At 45.6% G+C, this 18,369-nt stretch overlaps 1 long non-coding RNA gene across 27 annotated transcripts in view; it reads right to left on the bottom strand.

Moving 5' to 3' along the window:
• Positions 1-6,829, bottom strand: part of LOC147350957 (uncharacterized) — a 210,235-nt gene extending 203,406 nt beyond the window's left edge. For 7 of the 27 annotated variants that reach the window (XR_015147076.1, XR_015147069.1, XR_015147065.1 and 4 more), the window contains exons 1-2: positions 6,655-6,804; positions 5,660-5,920 (exon numbers count right to left, since the gene is read on the bottom strand). This is a non-coding gene — a long non-coding RNA (uncharacterized LOC147350957). Of the gene's footprint in view, positions 1-5,659; positions 5,921-6,654 lie in introns of all 27 variants that reach the window. The other 20 variants (XR_015147066.1, XR_015147064.1, XR_015147074.1 and 17 more) reach the window with 6 other exon arrangements.
• Between the last annotated feature and the right edge of the window lie 11,540 nt (positions 6,830-18,369).

Below are 18,369 nucleotides of genomic sequence, written 5' to 3'. Positions count from 1 at the left end.
AGTTTGCTCATCTGTAACATGGAAACCATCATAGTAACAAGCGGTAAACGACAAATCGCCTGTGAAATGCTGAGCCATGAGGTCATATTTATCCACTGCTCGAAATTTTGGAAGAGTATCTTATTTTCAGATGTTGTACGCAGGCTCTGGTAGTAAGCCACTCTCTGGTCTAATGGTGGGACATTGTATTGGAAAAGTATACAGAAGCCAAAATTAATAAACCCAAACCAGCTTTTCCATAGAAAACAAGAGCAAAGGATTTTCATATGTAGTGCAGAGTAGCAATTGCCTGCTGGAGGCCACACCCATTCTATCCCACCAAGAAAAGGAGCTATTTTCAGAGTCCAGCGGGGGAAGATCCTGGAGAGACAGTACCTGAAGGAGGCTCTAAACCCACCCCCGCCCCCCCAGCCTGTCTGCGGCCTACACTCAGCCTGGGCTTCCAGCTTAGCTAGGATCACCCAGAGGACACCACAAGACGAGCCTTCACATGCAAGTTGTTTGGAAGGAGATGAGACAGCCAGAAAACGGGGAAATGAGACTGGGAAGAAAAAGAAACAAAGAACTCTTATTTGATGAACCTATTTGCAGGGCAGGAATAGAGACACAGACCCAGAGAGCAGACTTGCGCACGCAGTGGGGAAGGAGGGGGTGGCACGGATGTATGCACTCTCACCAGAGTCCTCCCCGGCACCGCAGCTCAGAGGCATCAAGTCCTCAGCGCTCAGCCTTCTTTACGGTCCAACTCTCACATCCATACGTGACCACTGGAAAAACCACAGCTTTGACTAGACGGACCTTTGTCGGCAAAGTAATGTCTCTGCTTTTTAATACGCTGTCTAGGTTGGTCATAGATGTTCTTCCAAGGACTCTTGAGAGTCCCATGGACTGCAAGGAGATCAAACCAGTCAATCCTAAAGGAAATAAGTTCTGAATATTCATTGGAAGGACTGATGCTGAAGCTGAAACTCCAGTACTTGGGCCACCTGATGTGAAGAGCCGACTCATTAGAAAAGACCCTGATGCTGGGAGGGATTGAAGGCAAGAGAAGAAGGGGCCGACAGAGGATGAGATGGTTGGACTCAATGGACATGAGTTTGAGCAAGTTCCAGGAGATAGTGGAGGACAGGGAAGCCTGGCGTACTGCAGTCTGGGGGGTTTGCAAAGAATCGGACATGACTGAGTGACTGAAAAAGAACAATATGCATTACTATGTGTGAAATAGAGTTAGTGGGAAGCTGCTGTATAGCACAGGGAGCTCAGCTTGGTGCTCTGTGATGACCTAGAGGGCTGGGATGGGGGTAGGAGGTGGACTCAAGAGGACGGAGATAAATGCATCCACGTGGCTGGTTCATGTTGTTGCACAGCAGAAATTAACACAACATTGCAAAGCAAATATACTCCAGTAAGAAAAATAAATTTAACAAAAAAAGAATCATTATGAAGCTAGTTACCACTGAGAGTAAACACCCTGATTCCTGCTGGGGAGCTCTAGGGTCCAGGGCAGAATGTATGTCTCCCAGTCATCCCATCCCAGGTGACTGGTTTCCTGCTAACTCCCAGCAGTCACTGGATGAGCCTGCCTGGGGTAGGGCTACTCCCCGAGCACGTCCATGGGACCCTGAGCACCCAGGATGCTGTCAGCTGGTGGTAAGGGAACCATGACCCCGCACACAGTATGAGCCAAGAGACAGCAGAAGGGAAGGTTTCCAGAACCCGCCCTCCACTCTCTAACAACCCAGATGATCAGCAGTGCCCTCTCCCTGTCAGGATGCCCAGGCCACAGGAGCCTTAACAGGAAAAAGGCCAACACTGGACAACTCCACAGGAACAAACGTAACAACCAAGGTGTTACCTAAGCTAAGGACTTGAGCAGGCATTTCTCCAAAGATGAACAACAGCCAATAAGCATACAAAAAGATGCTTAACATCTTTCTTTACCTGCTGAGCCACCAGGGAAGCCCAAGAACCCTGGAGTGGGTAGCCTACCCCTTCTCCAGCAGATCTTCCTGACCCAGGAATCAAATCAGGGTCTCCTGCATTGCAGGCAGATTCTTTACCAACTGAGCCACAAAGGAAGCCCTCAACATCTTTAGTCACTGGGCAAATGCAAATGAAAGGTGAGACACTACTTCACATCCCCTCGGACAGCTATGATCCAAAGTGGGGAAGGAGCAGGACTTCCCTGGTTGTCCAGTGGTTAAAACCCCATGCTTCCAATGCAGGCGGTGTGGGTTCAGTCCCTGATGGGGCAGCTAAGATCCTGCATGCCTGGCAGCCAAAACACCAAAACATAAAGTGGAAACAATATTGTAACAAATTCAATAAAGACCTTTATAAAATGGTCCACAGGAAAAGAAAAAGCTTAAAAACGGAGGGAGGAGGATGGGTGGAAACAGGAAGTGCACGTGAGGACATGGGGACAGTGGAGCCGCAGGCACTCCTGGTGGAGTGAGACAGTGCAAGGACTGTGGTAAGCACGTGTCTCGGTTAGCTCAAAAAGGTAAACGGGATTTGCATGGGATCCAGCAACTTCACTTGTGAGGACAGACCCGAAAGAATTGAAACGAGAGACTCAAACGGATACCTGTACATCAGCCCAAGTGCCAAGGGGTGAACGGACTTTTAAATGTGGCATATGCATGCAATGGAGTATCACTCAGCTGCCAAAAGGAGTGAAATTTTAATCCATGCTACAATGTGGGCGAATCTGCAGAACACTATCCTAAGTGAAATGAACCAGATACAAAAAGACAAATATTGTATGTCTACCTTTCTATCAAGTATTTAGAATAGGCAAATTCACAGAGACCAAACGTAGGTGTCACCAGAGGCTGGAGCACGAGAAATGGAGAGTTACTGTTCTGTGGGTACAGAGTTTCTATTCAGGATGAGAACAAATCCTGAAAACAGATCATACTGAATGGTTAGCCAAAAATGTCACTGTACTTAATGCCACTAAATTGCACGCTTAAAATGAACAAAATAATGAGTTTTGTTATATACATTTTACCACAATAAAAACATCAAAACAAGCTTGTTTTTTTAAAAAAATTAAAAATGAAGAAAAAAATTTAAGAGAGGAACTTTGGAACCAATTAATACAGCACATTTAAGCCAGGACTGCTATCTGAGTGACCAAAGCTTAAACATACACAAACAGGAGTTTGCAAAGTATAACACTTCAAATGTGCAAACATGCACATTTTAATAAGCCAACAACTGTTACACCTGTTGCCAGATTTCTCTTTCATTGTCGCTATGAACTTCATAACATGACTATTTTCCTTCATAGTCCTATTACTATTACATCACTAGATCCTTTCTGGTCGAAATTAACGTGGAATAAAGTTCAGAGAAGCTTTTGACTTTCATTTTTTGCTCAACTACTTTTAACATGAATCTTTCCCCAAAATGTCAAAAGCCCGTAATTTACCAACTTCTCAACTTTCTATTTTGCCTCCTCCCTTTATAAAATTGGTAAGCACATCTTGTTTTCTCTTTGCTGGAATAAATTTTACAGTGAGTGTAAAATTTATCCATGACAGTGTTCCAACGGTAAAGTTCATCTTCACCCCTTTCTTTCCAGAATCATAGCCCATGCATGCTCAGTCACTTCAGCTGTCTCCAGCTCTTCGTGACCCCATGGACTGTAGTCTGGCCAGGCTCCTCTGTCCACGGGCTTCTCCAGGCAAGAATACTGGAGCAGGTTGCCGTTACCTCCTCCAGGGATCTCCCCGACCCAGGGAACAAACCTATGTCTCTTGCATTGGTAGGCAGATTTTGTACCACTTGAGCCACCAAGGAAGCCCTAGATCACAATCCACCCTTTGCCAACGTCTCTGACATGAGCCTGGGTCATCCCTACATGACAGGTAGACATTTCTATTCTTAACAAAATAAGCAAACCTGTATTTGAAAATCATTATATATTTGAAAACCAGCAGTTATAGACTAGTCACTTTACCAAATGCTTTCATCCTTAAAAAGCGAAGTTACTTAAGAAATTAAGTGAACGTACAGATGCTGATTTGAAAAGATACATCTAGTGACAAGGATGAGAAAGGGTCCTGGTTTGGCTTGCATGTCTTTTCAAAAATACAGAACATTGTTTTTGCTCTAAAGAATATACATATTTATGCTAAAAATTCAAACAGTGTATAAAGATGTATGGTGAAAACCAATTTCCCTTCTTTATCTCTCAGAGTCCCGTTTTTATTCCCCAGAGCGGATCATGAATTGCATTTCCTAGGTTTGCTTTTCAAACATCTTATATGCAAATATAAAGGTGTGCATAAATCATAGGCATCATGCATGAATGCTGATATGAAAAGATTTGGAGAGGGAAAAAAACAACAAATTATATGAGTATGTATACTATAGTATCCTGTGTGATGCATTTATGCATATGTATATTTTTATCATTATATATATAATATCAGAAAGGATTAGTAGGAAATATGATTTGTGATTCTCTCCGGGGAGACAGAAGTGGGAGTCTGAGAAACAGAGGTGGAAAACGACTTTTACTACACATTTCTACATACGGTTAGAACATTTAGCATAAATAGTATTGTTTTTATTACAAAGAATGTATTTATAAAGAGACAACACGCAAATCAAACTGAGGTCCCTCTTTCCTATCACTAGGTAGATCTTTGCAAAGTCACTTAACCTTTCTGAACTTCATTTTTTTCACCCTTAAAATGAAATTCCTAATTTATATCAGGGGTTCTTCAATTGGAAATCCCTTGGGTGTTCTTTAAATACAGATTGCACCCAAAGGTGGATTAAACTGGACTCCCTAGGTTTGAGGTCCCAGAAGGAAATCAACAAAAGTCCGCAAGTGAGTGCTGGCCAGTGACGGGTGCAGTCTGAGTCATTCTCCAGAACTGTACTTCTCTCCTGTATTCAGGCATTCAGTAACATTTTTTGATACTGAAATATAATTATGTTTATGGAGCACTAAAGGTTGAGAGGGGAATAACTGATGCTTTCAAACTGTGGTGCTGGAGAAGACTCTTGAGAGTCCCTGGGACTGCAAGGAGATCAAACCAGTCATTGGAAGGACTGATGCTGAAGCTGAAGCTCCAATACTCTGGCCAGCTGATGCAAAGATCCAACTCACTGGAAAAGACCCCGATGCTGGGAAAGATTGAGGAGGAGAAGGGGACAACAGAGGATGAGATGGTTGGAAGGCATCACTGACTCAATGGACATGAACTTGGGCAAACTCTGGGAGATGGTGAAGGACAGGGAAGCCTGACGTGCTGCAGTCCATGGGGTCGCAGAGAGTCGGTCACGACTGAGCAACTGAACAACAATAAAACTGTCTGAATGTTGGTGTCCCTGCAGAATTCACGTGTTGGAACCCTAACACCGAAAGTGATGGTGTTAGGTGGTGGAGCCTGTTGGGGGTGATTAGGTCATAAGAGTGGAGCCCCCATAAATGGGATCAATGCACTCACAGGAGACCCCACCGAGCTCCTAACCCCGTCCATCGTGTGAGAAGACGGACCTCACCATGCTGGCACCAGATCTCAGACTTCCAGACTCTAGGACTCCGAGCAATCACCTCTGTTGTTTACAAGCTACTCAGTCTAGTTTTTGCTATCGCCCTGAAGGCACCAACACGCAGCTTTAGGAGAGAAACACTGACCTGAAGGAATTTTCGGTCTAGCAGGGAAAACGAAGCAGAAACAAGCAGGATGAACCAGAGCTCGTAGCACATGCCACAAGACGCACGAACGCCAGTTTTCATCACCCCATGGAGTCTTCTCCCTGCCAGCAAAGAAGCTTGACCCATCTCAGACTTTCTTGCCAGCAGATAATCTTCTACCTGGTTCTTGCTTTCGTCCAGCCTGGAATCCTTGATGAGATGATGCTAGAAGTTCTTCATCAGGTGGGAACAGACAAGAAGCTGTATGATTAAGCAGGGAGAAGGGGAACTCACTTAAACTGGGCAAAGGTTCACCTTCTCAGTCAGCAGCTCGGCTGGGCGTGGTGACTGCTGGTCAGGAAGCAGGGCCTCAGGGGGACTGGGTACAAGTCCTTTGGGGATGTGAGACTCCAGGATGGCAGGCTCTCACCCTTGACAAAGTGCCAGTGCCCCACAGGGTACAGATATAGCAGAGGACAAGCTCTGAAGGGACCAGAAAGCCCGGGACAGGAGAGATCAACTGGATGATGCGGAAAAACCTCCCTCTTCACTTCGAGGTTGAGTCATAGCTAAGTCGATTTAAGAAAAATACATAGATGTGAAATATCGTGGGCGTCCTAAGTGGAGCTAGTGGTAAAGAATCCACCTGCCAATGCAGGATACGCAGGTTTGATCCCTGGGTCGGGAAGATCCCCTGGAGGAGGAAATGGCAACCCACTCCAGAATGCTTGCCTGGAGACTCCCATGGACAGAGGAGCCCGGTGGGCTGCAGTCCATGGGGTCACAAAGAGTCAGACACGGCTGAACAATTTAGCACATTAACTATTATACACATTTAGATTTTTTAGGTTAGACTCATACAAAGTAGTCAGGCATTCAAGATCTTGGAGAAAGGAAAAGGTACAAATAGACAAACAACTCTGAAAAGAGAGAGTTTTAAAATACACGAAACACTTCTGTTGATAACCCCAAACCCTCGGTTAAGTCCATTTCACCTGCCTTCAAGGTCGTTTAAAGACTGACACGTCCTCCAAGCGGGAGCACGGAGCCTAAAGAGTAAGACGTTGGCCTGAGCGGTTTTCCGGGAACTTGGCTTCGGCGGCATCGAGTCCGGTCTGAGCCGGTTCACACCGGACAGGACCACTGACGCGTCAACGGGGCATGCGCAGATCGGCGAGCTTGGGCCGGTGCGGCGGGTGCTTGATGATGCCTGCGCGGAACAATGTCGAGCACACATTTTTCCAATCACCATTTCCCTGGTGGCTCAGATGGTAAAGAAACCGCCTGCAGTGCAGGTTCGATCCCTGGGTCAGGAAGATCCCCCGGAGGAGGGCATGGCAACCCACTGCAGTATTCTTTGCTGGAGAATATCATGCAGAGTGGAGCCTAGTGAGCCATACAGTCCATGGGGTCGCAAAGAGTCAGACATGACTGAGGCTGACACTTTTCCCCTCTGGCCATGCCTCAGGCCACCTTTCTTTATTCCTTCCTACAACAAATGGTGACTCTGGCGGGGACTCTTCTTCACTGAGACTGACATCCTGACCACTTGGGGTACTCAGGGGCCAGCTTGCCTGCCAATAGACCAGACTCAGTGGCTGCAACTGGGACCCTTTTGTCCCTGGTCTCCTCCTGATGTGGACAACTGGCCAGAGTGCCCCGACCGGTAAGGAACAAGAGACTTTATTGAGCTCTCTCCCCTTCCCTCTCTCTTTCCTCTCCTTAACCCTTCCTATCCTTCCCTGTTTTCTAGTCCCCTGGTCCTGGATGCAGGAATCTGGTCGAAGGGCCTCAGCCTGAGCTGAGGATTCGAGACTGATCATCTCCTCTTGGCAGAGAACTCGAATTCTGGTTCTGTTCTGGTCTGATTTCTGGCAGGGCCGAGTTCCAGTCCTCCCTTCTCTGGAGGCCCAGGGAAAAGTCCCATAACGCCTGGGTGTCTGTAGGTGGCAGGAGACGTCTGTAAGGCCACCCCTTTCACCCCCCTTTCCCACCTCCTCCCCCTTCTTCTTTCAACCTGGCTTCCTCTCCTCCCTTGAAATCTTTGATGTTAGTACTTGGAGCTGAAGTTCTGTGTCTCTATAGGAGGTTTTCTGAGAGACTGTATTCTTGTATTTAAGGGCTTCTCTGGTGGCGCAGAGGTTAAAGCGTCTGCTTGCAATGTGGGAGACCTGGGTTCAATCCCTGGGTCGGGAAGGTCCCCTGGAGAAGGAAATGGCAACCCACTCCAGTATTCTTGCCTGAAGAATCCCATGTCGCAAAGAGTCAGACACGACTGAGTGACTTCACTTTCTGACTTCACTTTCATCAGTAACCACCCCCCAAACCCCAGGGGGTACCACTCCTTGCTTCAGGCAAATGGATTTAAGATCTGTCCTCTGTCTCCTCCCGTGGCTGCAGTAAACCCTCGCTTGCTGCAAAGCTAGGCGTCTTGGAGTTTGGGCTTACTGTGTGCGGGGGGCAAAAATGACCCGGTTCAGTAACAGTCTTTGCTCAGTGACGACCCTACGGAGCGCGTGTCCTGCTTTCCTCTGTGTGCTCCTGGGGAAAGGCTATTGGTATTATTTATTTGAAATAAAATAGTCACTTCTTTAAATTAGCGTTTAATCAAAACCCTTAATTTTACCTAAAATAATCTTACAATTTTAGTATTAATATTTTGAATGATTTGGTCAAATTACCTTAACTTCACCATGTAACTTGAGTTAACCACAGAAATTCCCTGTTTGCAAACCTCATTTACTATACTTGTCCCCTCCTCAAAGCCCCTTAAACAGACAACCTTTCAGAACTCCAGTTGTGCAAACAAAGATATATCTTTAATGGGTGAAACCACCTGATTCTCAGTAGTCAGCACGCTCCTCATTGCATGAGCTGTATAAAAATGGTGGAAAAGATAAACCCTGTCTGTAATCAATTTAGAAATACGTTAGGAAAATGTGATTGCTGGAAACAATGAAGGAGATGGTCAGAATGGATAAAAAAGGAAAGGGCACCACGGAGGGAATGGGGGTGGGAGAATGAACTGGGAGATTGAGACTGACCTGTATACACACTTGACACGATGTGTAAAGCAGAGGACTGATGAGGACCTGCTGTGTATCACGGGGAACTCGACTCCCTGTCGGTGACCCGGATGGGAAGGAAATTCAAAAACAGAGGATATGTGTACATGTGTTCACTGTGCTGTGTGACAGAAACTAACACAACATCGTAAAACAAGTACATCCAGTAAAAATAATAATAATAATAAGGGAAGAAATTAGCCAATAGAGCAGGACAGGTATACTGAAAATAGTTTGTAAAAGGTAAAGATGGATAAGGCAAATAGCCATCCTGAACACCTGGGGCCTAAGAAATACTTCTCTAAGAAGGCATTTCCAGTTGGTGTCCACAATGGCTCACACGCTAGTGCAAGGCGATCCAAGCTGAGCACACTCCCTCCTTCCTTGGCAGTGGCTTCAGCCAGTGCTGGGGCCTCACTCTGAACTTGCTGCTGGGAGTCAGAAATCCTGGATTGATGTCCGTGCAGAGTGTCCACCCGGCCGCACTGCTCAGTTACCTGGTCACACACAATCCTTGAGGTTGCTGCGAAGGTCCTTTTCAGGTGGAATGGGCCTGTAAATCCGTCGCCTTGGAATACAGTATTTCTCCTCCATCATGTGGAGAGACTTGTCCAATGAGAGGAAGGACTTAAGGGAAAAGACCGAAGTTCTGAAAGGGGAAGGAATCCTGCCTCCAGGCTGGCAGCCCTGGCTCTCCAGCCTGCTGACCTACGGATTTCGGACTTGCCGGCCCCCACCAATGGGAGAGCCAATCCCTCCAGGTAAACCTCTCCAGGCATCTTTATTGTCATTGTTTAGTCGCTGAGTCGTGTCCGACTCTTTTGCAACCCCAGGCACTGCAGCCCGCCAGGCTCCCCTGTCCACGGGATTTCCCAGGCAAGAACACTGGAGTGGGCTGCCATTTCCTCCTCCAAGGAATCTTCCTGACTCAGGGACTGAAACCACATCTCCTGCATTGGCAGGCGGAGTCTTTACTGGTGAACCACCAGGGAAGCCTCTCTACGCATCTATCTATGGATTCATCAACCCTACTATTGGCTCTGTTTCCCTGGAGAACGGTGACTAGTATAAACCTCTTTGAGGTTAAATAACACAACAGAATTTAGGGGCATTTTCTTCCTTATCAAAGACAGCCACCCTAAGGGAACCTGAATTCTCTTTGTGTTAAACTGCTTCCTTGCCAACGGTGGCTATGTCTAAATGATTTAAGTATCTGAACATTGACCGATCGATGTTGACACAGAGGTGGTTTCCCAAAACTAAAATGTGGACCTAATTGTTCCTAGCACTGTGTGCTCTGGTACAAAATGGAAAGGACCTTTGCAAGTAAACGTTTTCAAATTTGGGATAAAGGTAGCAGAAATAGCCTAATATTTTCCAAAAACCCCTTTTCTGTCTCAGTTTTGGGAAGTAACTACAGCATAAAATACTGTAGTGGAAAAAGATTTTTTATCTTTCTTTCATTAGTCTCATTTATCTGCTTCATTTAGAGAGAGAGATCTGTGCTCAGCCAAGTATCTTGCGATCAAGTAAATCTCCAAGGATTGCAACTTGACTGCTGTATTTCAACTACACAGGTCCCCAAATGTCCGTGGCTAACAAAAAAGGGATCCTGTTACCAGTCAAAGTTCCTATCTCAAGGAAATGAAAATGATTACTGGCTTGCATGCCTGTGGGTATTGCCCTAAAGTAAGGCCAAGAACTTCAATTCCAAGTGGTCAAGTTATTCTGTATGCTTCAAAGTTATGGTTTCTACATGGGATTAAAAAAGGGAGGCAGTCCATCCAAGATTACAATTGCTAATCCCCAAATAAACAGTTCAAATAGATGCTACGGTACCAATTCAGAAGACCAAATGCATGAGAGGATATCTTAGGGTTTATTTGGGGTATACAAGAAGTGTATGACTTATCTCGATGGATGAATGCAAACAACAAAACATAGGGATACGGCCACAAGTGGATCATGGATGATCAGGGACAAAAATCTATTTGATTTGAATAAGGAAGCATAGGAGAAAACAATGGGGGTGGGGAATGAAAAGGTAAGAATGCAGAGCGTTTCAAATGCCCGAGTTAGTATCATAGGCTTTATTTTGTGGGCTGGGTCACTTGCATGTCTTTCCATAATCATGAGAAGAAAATATACCAGGTAGCAGCTGATCCCAAAAGGAGCTATTACCACATGAGATAAATCTGAATTCAATACAAGTGTGAAGTCAAGTGTAAGCAACCCTAGGTGAGCCCAGCAAAACCACCACCAACCCACAGACCTGTGAGTGAGAAACACATGTTTGTCAGGGCAAATCACTGAGTTTGGGGCTGTTCCTTATATAGCATAACTACAGCAGCAACTAACAAAAGTGCAATTTTGGAAAAATCAGTCTGCCCATGAGGATTAGGAATATACTGGCACAAGAAGATAATTTAGAGCATTATTACAGATCCTTAGAGATATTTTTGCCCTTCTGACACTATAATGTTCAGGATGCAGTAGTCCCGTGTGCTTGGCTTCCAGAGTCAGGAGATACAGAATAAATCCCCTATCTAATCTACAGTTTGCAGGCAGTCCGGGCAAGAAATAAATCTTTGCTGTTAGAGACCAGTGACGTTCCAGCCTTGCTTCTTCCCTCAGCATCGCTCGGATCATCCTAACTCTAGAAGGGTGTTCTAGGATTCATTCAGCAGCTGTCCAATGTCATGGGCTTTTTTGCTTCCTGTGTTCCCATTCTTTCTTCTTCTGCAAACAGTGATGCCTCCTCTTAAAGTTTCAAGGTGACTGTGGCCATTCTGGTTCAAGATAAGGGACGGGCCCAAGTCTGGGTTGTAAGAGAGGCTAGGAAAATGAGAATGTTCGCCTTTTCCAAATCTATAGCGAACAGCAGGCTCTGCCTACCATGAGGAGTGGGGGAGGGATGGCTTTTGAGCAGGGAGCCCATGGGTCCTATGAATGTTAGGAGAGACTGCCCGCATTTCCGATCCCATCCTGTTATTTACTGAGCACTTCATTCTGCTGGTTCCTTCCCAAAGCTCAGACATTATCCCCCCGACCCCAGCCCCCATGTTACAGATGAGACGCTGGATGGACTCAGAACATCTAACTCAGAATCTCAAAGAAAAAGCCCCGGACCTAGGATGACTCAGGCGGCTGTGCAACGCAGGCTTGAACCTGTCGGGCGGCCTGTCTGTCCCTGAAGGCTTTGATCCGCCCGCCCTGCACGGTAAGACTCCCGTCTGCAGTGCTTGCAGGCAGTCAGCGACGCTGCTGCCGGATGCCTCTGGACAACAAAAGAGGCGCGGGACACAGACCCAACAACAAAGTCCGTCCCTGGGGCTCTGAACTAGCCAAAAAAAAAAAAGATGATGATGAATTTGTTGTTGTTGTTGTTAATGCCAAAGCCGGCTCCAGTGAAGCAAGCGAGCGCCTGCTGTCCCATGCCTTGTAACAGTAAGCCGGGATAGGTTCTCTTGGGCTCCGAGGAAACGTGCCGGTCTGTTTGTAATTCCGCAGCTCACAGCATGCCTGTCAGAGGCTGGCCCTTCATTTCCACTGGCGACTCTCTGGCCTTCTGAAGGCTTCGCAGGTCCCAGAGCCAAGAGTCCTGGCCCCAGATTCTCAGGGGCTGGCGGCCCTCCTCACCGCATCGTCCGTTTCCCAGCACATGCCCTCGCTGTCTCCGGGGAAAGGCCTTCTTGCGGCCTCGCAGGAAGCAGCAGAAGCCGAAGCCGGTGGGGCAGTGAGGCCTCCGCTGTGCGTTACTCACCCCCAGAGCACGACGCCCCCTAATCCCCGGCGCCCGACCCTTGCCGTCAGGACGGCGGTCTGCCCCGGCCACCGGCCCGGCTCTCCGCGTCCCACGCGGCCGCGCTCCGCCCGGGGGCCTTCCTCACAGACAGAGCAGCCCCTCTTCCCAGAAAGGCGGTCGAGCTTCCCGACCGTGGCGTCTTGGGGAAGTGACATCTCCGTGCTGGGGAATCATCGTGGCTTTTTCGCCTTTGGAAGGTGGTTCCCAGAGAAGGAGACTAGGCTTTTTTTTTTTCCTTTCTGGGAATGCTGATGCTGTTATTATCAATCAATGGACTGCTCACTCATCCTGCTCTCTTGATGAGATTGGTTTTGTTTTTTGTTTTTTTTTAACATTTATTTATTTGGCTGTCTCGGGTCTTAGCTGTGGCATTCAGACTCTAGAGCAGAGGCTTGTGGAATTTTAGTTCCCTGAAGGAGATCCCCCCTGAATTCCCTGTGTTAGAAGGCAAATTGCTAACCCCTGGACCATCAGGGAAGTCCCTCAGTGAGTTTTTTAAGGGAGAAAGAGATTTCAGATGGGCCCCCCAGTCGGCACTAGTGGTAAAGAACCCCTCTGCCAATGCAAGAGACGAGATGCGGGTTTGATCCCTGGGTCTGGAAGATCCCCCAGAGAAGGAAATGGCAACCCACTCCAGTACTCTTGCCTGGAGAATCCCACGGACAGAGGAGCCTGGTGGGCTACAGTCCATGGGGTCGCAAAGAGTCAGACACGCTGAAGTGATTAAACTACCACCACCAGCGAAATATTGACAACACTGGTCTCTCCTGATGGCCCACTAACATCTCGAGCTATTTCTTCTCTTTCTCTTCCTGGAGATCTTCCCTCTGTATCTGTTCCTTAATGGGGTTCTTCAGGGTCTGGCCCAAATACCTCCTTTATGCACCTCTTTCCCTTATTGTGAAGGCATTACATCTATTTCCATGCCTTCGAGGCTTCCCTGGTAGCTCAGTTGGTAAAGAATCCGTCTGCAATGCAGGAGACCGCCATTTGATTCCTGGGTTGGGAAGATCTGCTGGAGAAGGGATAGGCTATCCACTCCAGTATTCTTGGGCTTCCCTAGTGGCTCAGCTGGTAAAAAGAATCCACCTGCAATTCAGGAGACCTGGGTTCGATCCCTGGGTTAGGAGGATGCCCTGGAGAAGGGAAGGGCTACCTACTGCAGTATTCTGGCCTGGAGAATGCCATGGAGGTATAGTCCATGGGGTTGCAAAGACTCACACATGACTGAGTGACTTTCACTTTCACTTTCCATGGCTTTGAATACCATACCCTTATTACCTTTATCAAGATCATGCCTTGGGACCTCCCTGGGAGTCCAGTGGCTAAGATCCTACACTTATAATGCAGGAGGCTTGGGTTCAACCTCTGGTCAGGGAGCTAGATCCCACATGCCACAGCTAAGATCAGAGATCTCAACTGCTGCAACTAAGACCCAGTTCAGCTAAATTAATTAAAAAAAAAAAAAAATATATATATATATATTTTAAAAAGATCATGTCTCTGATCCTTTTAAAGTATTCTCCAGGCAAGAATACTGGAATGGGTTGCCATTCCCTTCTCCAGAGACCTTCCCAACCCAAGGTTCAAACGCGGGTCTCCTGCCTTGCAGGCCGATGCTTTACCATCTGAGCCACCAGGGAAGCCCTGAGTGAATCGGAGCAGAGGAAGTCTACTCAGCGCCCTGTGGTGACCTGAACGAGAAGGAAATCTAAAGAAGAGAGCATATATGCACATGTATAGCTAATTCACTTTGCTGTACTGCAGAAAGTAACACACCATGGCAAAGCAACTGTACTTCAGTCGAAATTCATTGAGAAAATAAAATGCTCTCCACTTGTTCTGTCACTGTGACTGTTATAAAAGACAAACTTAAGCACATCATGCTCACATTACAATTGCTTTTTCTTATGTTACTCTTAGGATAAATTATTGGTGGGATGAATAACTAAATTATTAATTGTAGATTAATCAAATACGTCAATAATGAGAGAGCAGCAGTCAGTGATTCTTCTCTAATTCCAACATGAAAAGCCTGCCGCTATTGGGGAACTTCCCTGATGGTTCGGGATTTAAGATTCTGCGCTCCCAGTGCAGGAGGCCTGGGTTCAAGCCCTGGTCAGGGAACTAGTGATCCTGCAGGCTGCCACTAAGACCCAATGCAGCCAAATAAAGAAACGAATGAATGAATGAATAAAAAATACAGCTTTAAGAAAACACTCTTCCGAGGGCTTGCAGAGCCCAGACCCTCTTATTGGAAGCACTGAACAAGTCGCTTCTCTTTGCTCTCTGGTAACCCTCGTCAGAGCTGCCCAGATAGACAGAGAGACAGAGACGCTTGGCATCTTAACAGTTCCCAGGAGGCTGGCAGTGCTTCCCACAGTTGGGTTTCAGGAAATTCTCTTGGTTCCCTATCATAAATTTCCTTTTGGTTAACGTGGGTTTGTTTTTCTTGTAACCAAATAGGCCCTAAACAGAAATAAAATTAGCCTTCTGCCTTTCCTTCTCAATATAACCCCAAACTTGTATCCAAATCGTAATTTGCAAAGTCATCATATTTGAAAGCTCTGGTACATGTCCCAAGTCCAGGGGCTCATTTGCTGAGTTCTTCACAAGCAAGCTATCCTTTGCCAAGAGAAATAAAAATTTCCCAGTTAAATGATATATTTTTAACTTTTTATTTGGAAATGACTTCAAATTTACAGATAAATTGTGGAAATAAAAATAATATGAAAAATACTCCTATACCCTTTACTCAGATTCACCTATTTTTAACAGTTTAACCCAGTTGTTCTAACATTGGTACTTTTTATCTAAACATACAGCCATCTGGCAGTATCATTTTCTTCTGAACTATTTGATGGTAAATTAAATATAAATAAAATAGAAATTATATACAAATTAAATATATCCACGTAAGAATAATGGAGTGGATTGCCATTCCCTTCTCCAGGGAATCTTCCCAACCCAGGGGTCGAACCTAGATCCCTCACATCACAGGCAGGTTCTTTATCATCTGAGCCACAAGTTGCGTGCGAAGTTGCCTCCGTTGTGTCCAACTCTTTGCGACTTTATGGACTGTAGCCTGCCGGGATCCTCTGTCCATGGAGTTCTCCAGGCAAGAATCCTGGTGTGGGTTGCTCCAGTAACTCACTGGGATCCTCCAGGGGATCTTTCCAGCCCAGGGATCAAACCCACATCTCTTGCACTGCCACCAGGATAGCCCCTAAATACATACTATCCTAAGGATGAGAATATTCTGCTGTATAACCAAAGTACCATTGTGCGCGCTGACAAATTAACATCAGCAGCATTTTATCTGATTCTCCATTTGTATTCCAATTTTGCCAGTTGACAAAACAGAGTCCTGTGAAGTGTTGCCCACCCCAACTCCAGAGCTCAATGGCAAAGACGCCGCCTGCCAACATAGGAGATGCAGGCTCAACCCCTGGGTTGGGAAGATCCCCTGGAGAAGGAAATGGCAACCCACTCCAGTGTTCTTGCCTGGGGAATGCCTTGGACAGAGGAGCCTGGAGGGCTACAGTCCACAGGGTTGCAAAGAGTCAGACAGGACTGAGTGACTAAATAACAACAACCCCCACTGCAGAACAGGATCCTGTCTAGAATCGGGTATGGCATCGACTTGTCATGTCTCTGACTTCTTTTCCTGTGAAACATTTCCATGGTCTTTATCTTTCTTGATATTGACACTGGAGGAAAATACAGCCCGTCTTTTGTTTAATAGAGAGTTACTCAGTTGTTTGTCCCCCTAACAATAGCAACGTCATCTGTGGAAGACACTTTAAATCCACACCAATACCCTGTTCCTCATCCAGTCGCCTTCCTGTATTTAGAATCCGTGGATGATTCTTGCCTGGCATGCAAGGATGTTTTCAGGGATGGCCTGGACCACATCCTGCTGCTGTGGTTGGGGATGATCATTTTCCAAGTACTCCCCTGCATCCAGTAGACCCTTGGCATCAACTATTAGCAAGAGAGCTCCTTTCTCTATTAATTTGTCTATTTTTTATATGAACTCATAAGTTCCTATTTTTTCCATTGCTTACAAGGTGTCATTGTTTAATTCCTTCATTATTATTTAATAATTATATAACTGAATTAGTTCAACATTTAAATTGTCCTAGATTTGGCTAGTAGTAGCCTTTTGACAGGCATATATATATATATATATATAAAGTTTTTTGGGGGGGCCACCATACAGCATGTGGGATCTTTGTTCCCTGAGCAGGGATCGAACCCATGCCCCCTGCTGTAGGAGCAGGAGCCTTGATCCCTGGGCTGCCAGGGAAGTCATGGCCTGTATATACACGTATATTTGTGTTGAGCTTCCCCACCTATGTTTCAAGTTCAGCTTGTACTTCTCCTGCTCCAGACCCAGAATCAGCCATTTCTCTTAATTACATTATAAAAGTGAAATATTGTGCATTCGATTTTCTGAAAATGATGCCCATGTATGCCTGCCTCGCCCTTCGCTATCAGAAAATTTTAGGCATACATAAGAGCAAGACAAAGAAATTCCAGTGGAAAATTCTCCTAATGGCTTATTTCCCCCTCAGTTCCTTGGATAGGAAGATAGACCTCAATGTGGGTTGAATTCTCCTTATTGAAAATCGATGTATTATTATCCTAATTTTCCAAGCGCCGATGCTTGGCACACTTCTGCAGGTTTTATTGTGAGTTACAAGGCTGGTGATCAACTAATCCAATACATTGCTCAGATATTCCAGTTCACTAAGACCAAGTATGACTGCTCTTTAAAGAATGCAAACTTGTTGGACTCCATTTCTTCATCTACAAGTATAATGATTTTGACTAATTTTATACAAAAATATTGCCATGTGTGGGCTCCATAAATCTGTCTTATTTTGTTACTTGCTACTCTCTCCAGCTGCTATGAGTTTAGCAGAAAATTGCCAAATCGAAAAATAAGCTGTCGTGTGGTAATATCCTCTTTGTGGGCATTTTAAATTTTTGTTATTATATATCTTGCGTTTAGAAATATATTGTCTTAAGATATATTAAACACATCTGAGCCTATGCTCAAGAAACAATCACTGCTACTTTTAAAAACAGAATGGAGAATTCAGGACACAAGGTGTTAGAACTTGAACTTTTTTTAGGAGATTTTATGTGACAAGTGTTAGCATCTCATCTAACTACATTTGCTAGATTACCACTCATCTTTAGGAACAAAATGTTAATGAAAACTCAAAATACTGAAATGACAGTAAATGAACTTTTTCCCAGGCCTTTATATTCATGAGGAATGAAATTCTACAATTCTTTGAATGACGGGCAGTTATGTTGTTCTGAAAGGTTTTTGTGGTAGAGTTACTATCCTCAACAGGATTATCATAATGTAACCAACTTTCTTAAACTGCCATATTTAAGAAGCACTGTAATAGAAGGTCTATGGTTAAAAGTTTGCATTGGTGACAGTTGGTTCATGGGCACCTCAAACAGTCGTAGTTGCTGCTCAGTCACTAAGTCATGTCCAAGTCTTTGTAACCCCGTGGACTGCAGCACGCCAGGCTCCTCTGTTAGCCACTATCTCCCGGAGTCTGCTTAAATTCACCTCCATTGTATCAGTGATGCTATCTAATCATCTCTTCCTCTACCACCCCCTTCTCCTCCTGCCTTCAGTCTTTCCCAGCATCAGGGCCTTTTCCAGTGAGTCAGTTCTTTGCATCAGGAGACCAAACTATTGGAGCTTCAGCTTCGGCATCAGTCCTTCCAGTGAATATTCAGGTTAATTTCTTTAGGATTGACAGGTTTGATCTTGCCGTCCAAGGGACCCTCAAGAGTCTCCTCCAGCACCA

Source organism: Bos grunniens, chromosome 19 (assembly GCF_055505025.1).
Source record: "Bos grunniens cultivar Pamir isolate PY7600 chromosome 19, Bosgru_T2T1.0, whole genome shotgun sequence".
In the NCBI taxonomy this organism is placed as follows: Eukaryota; Metazoa; Chordata; class Mammalia; order Artiodactyla; family Bovidae; genus Bos; species Bos grunniens.
Note: the sequence above shows the minus strand (reverse complement) of the source record. Positions and strands in the feature narration are given on the sequence as shown.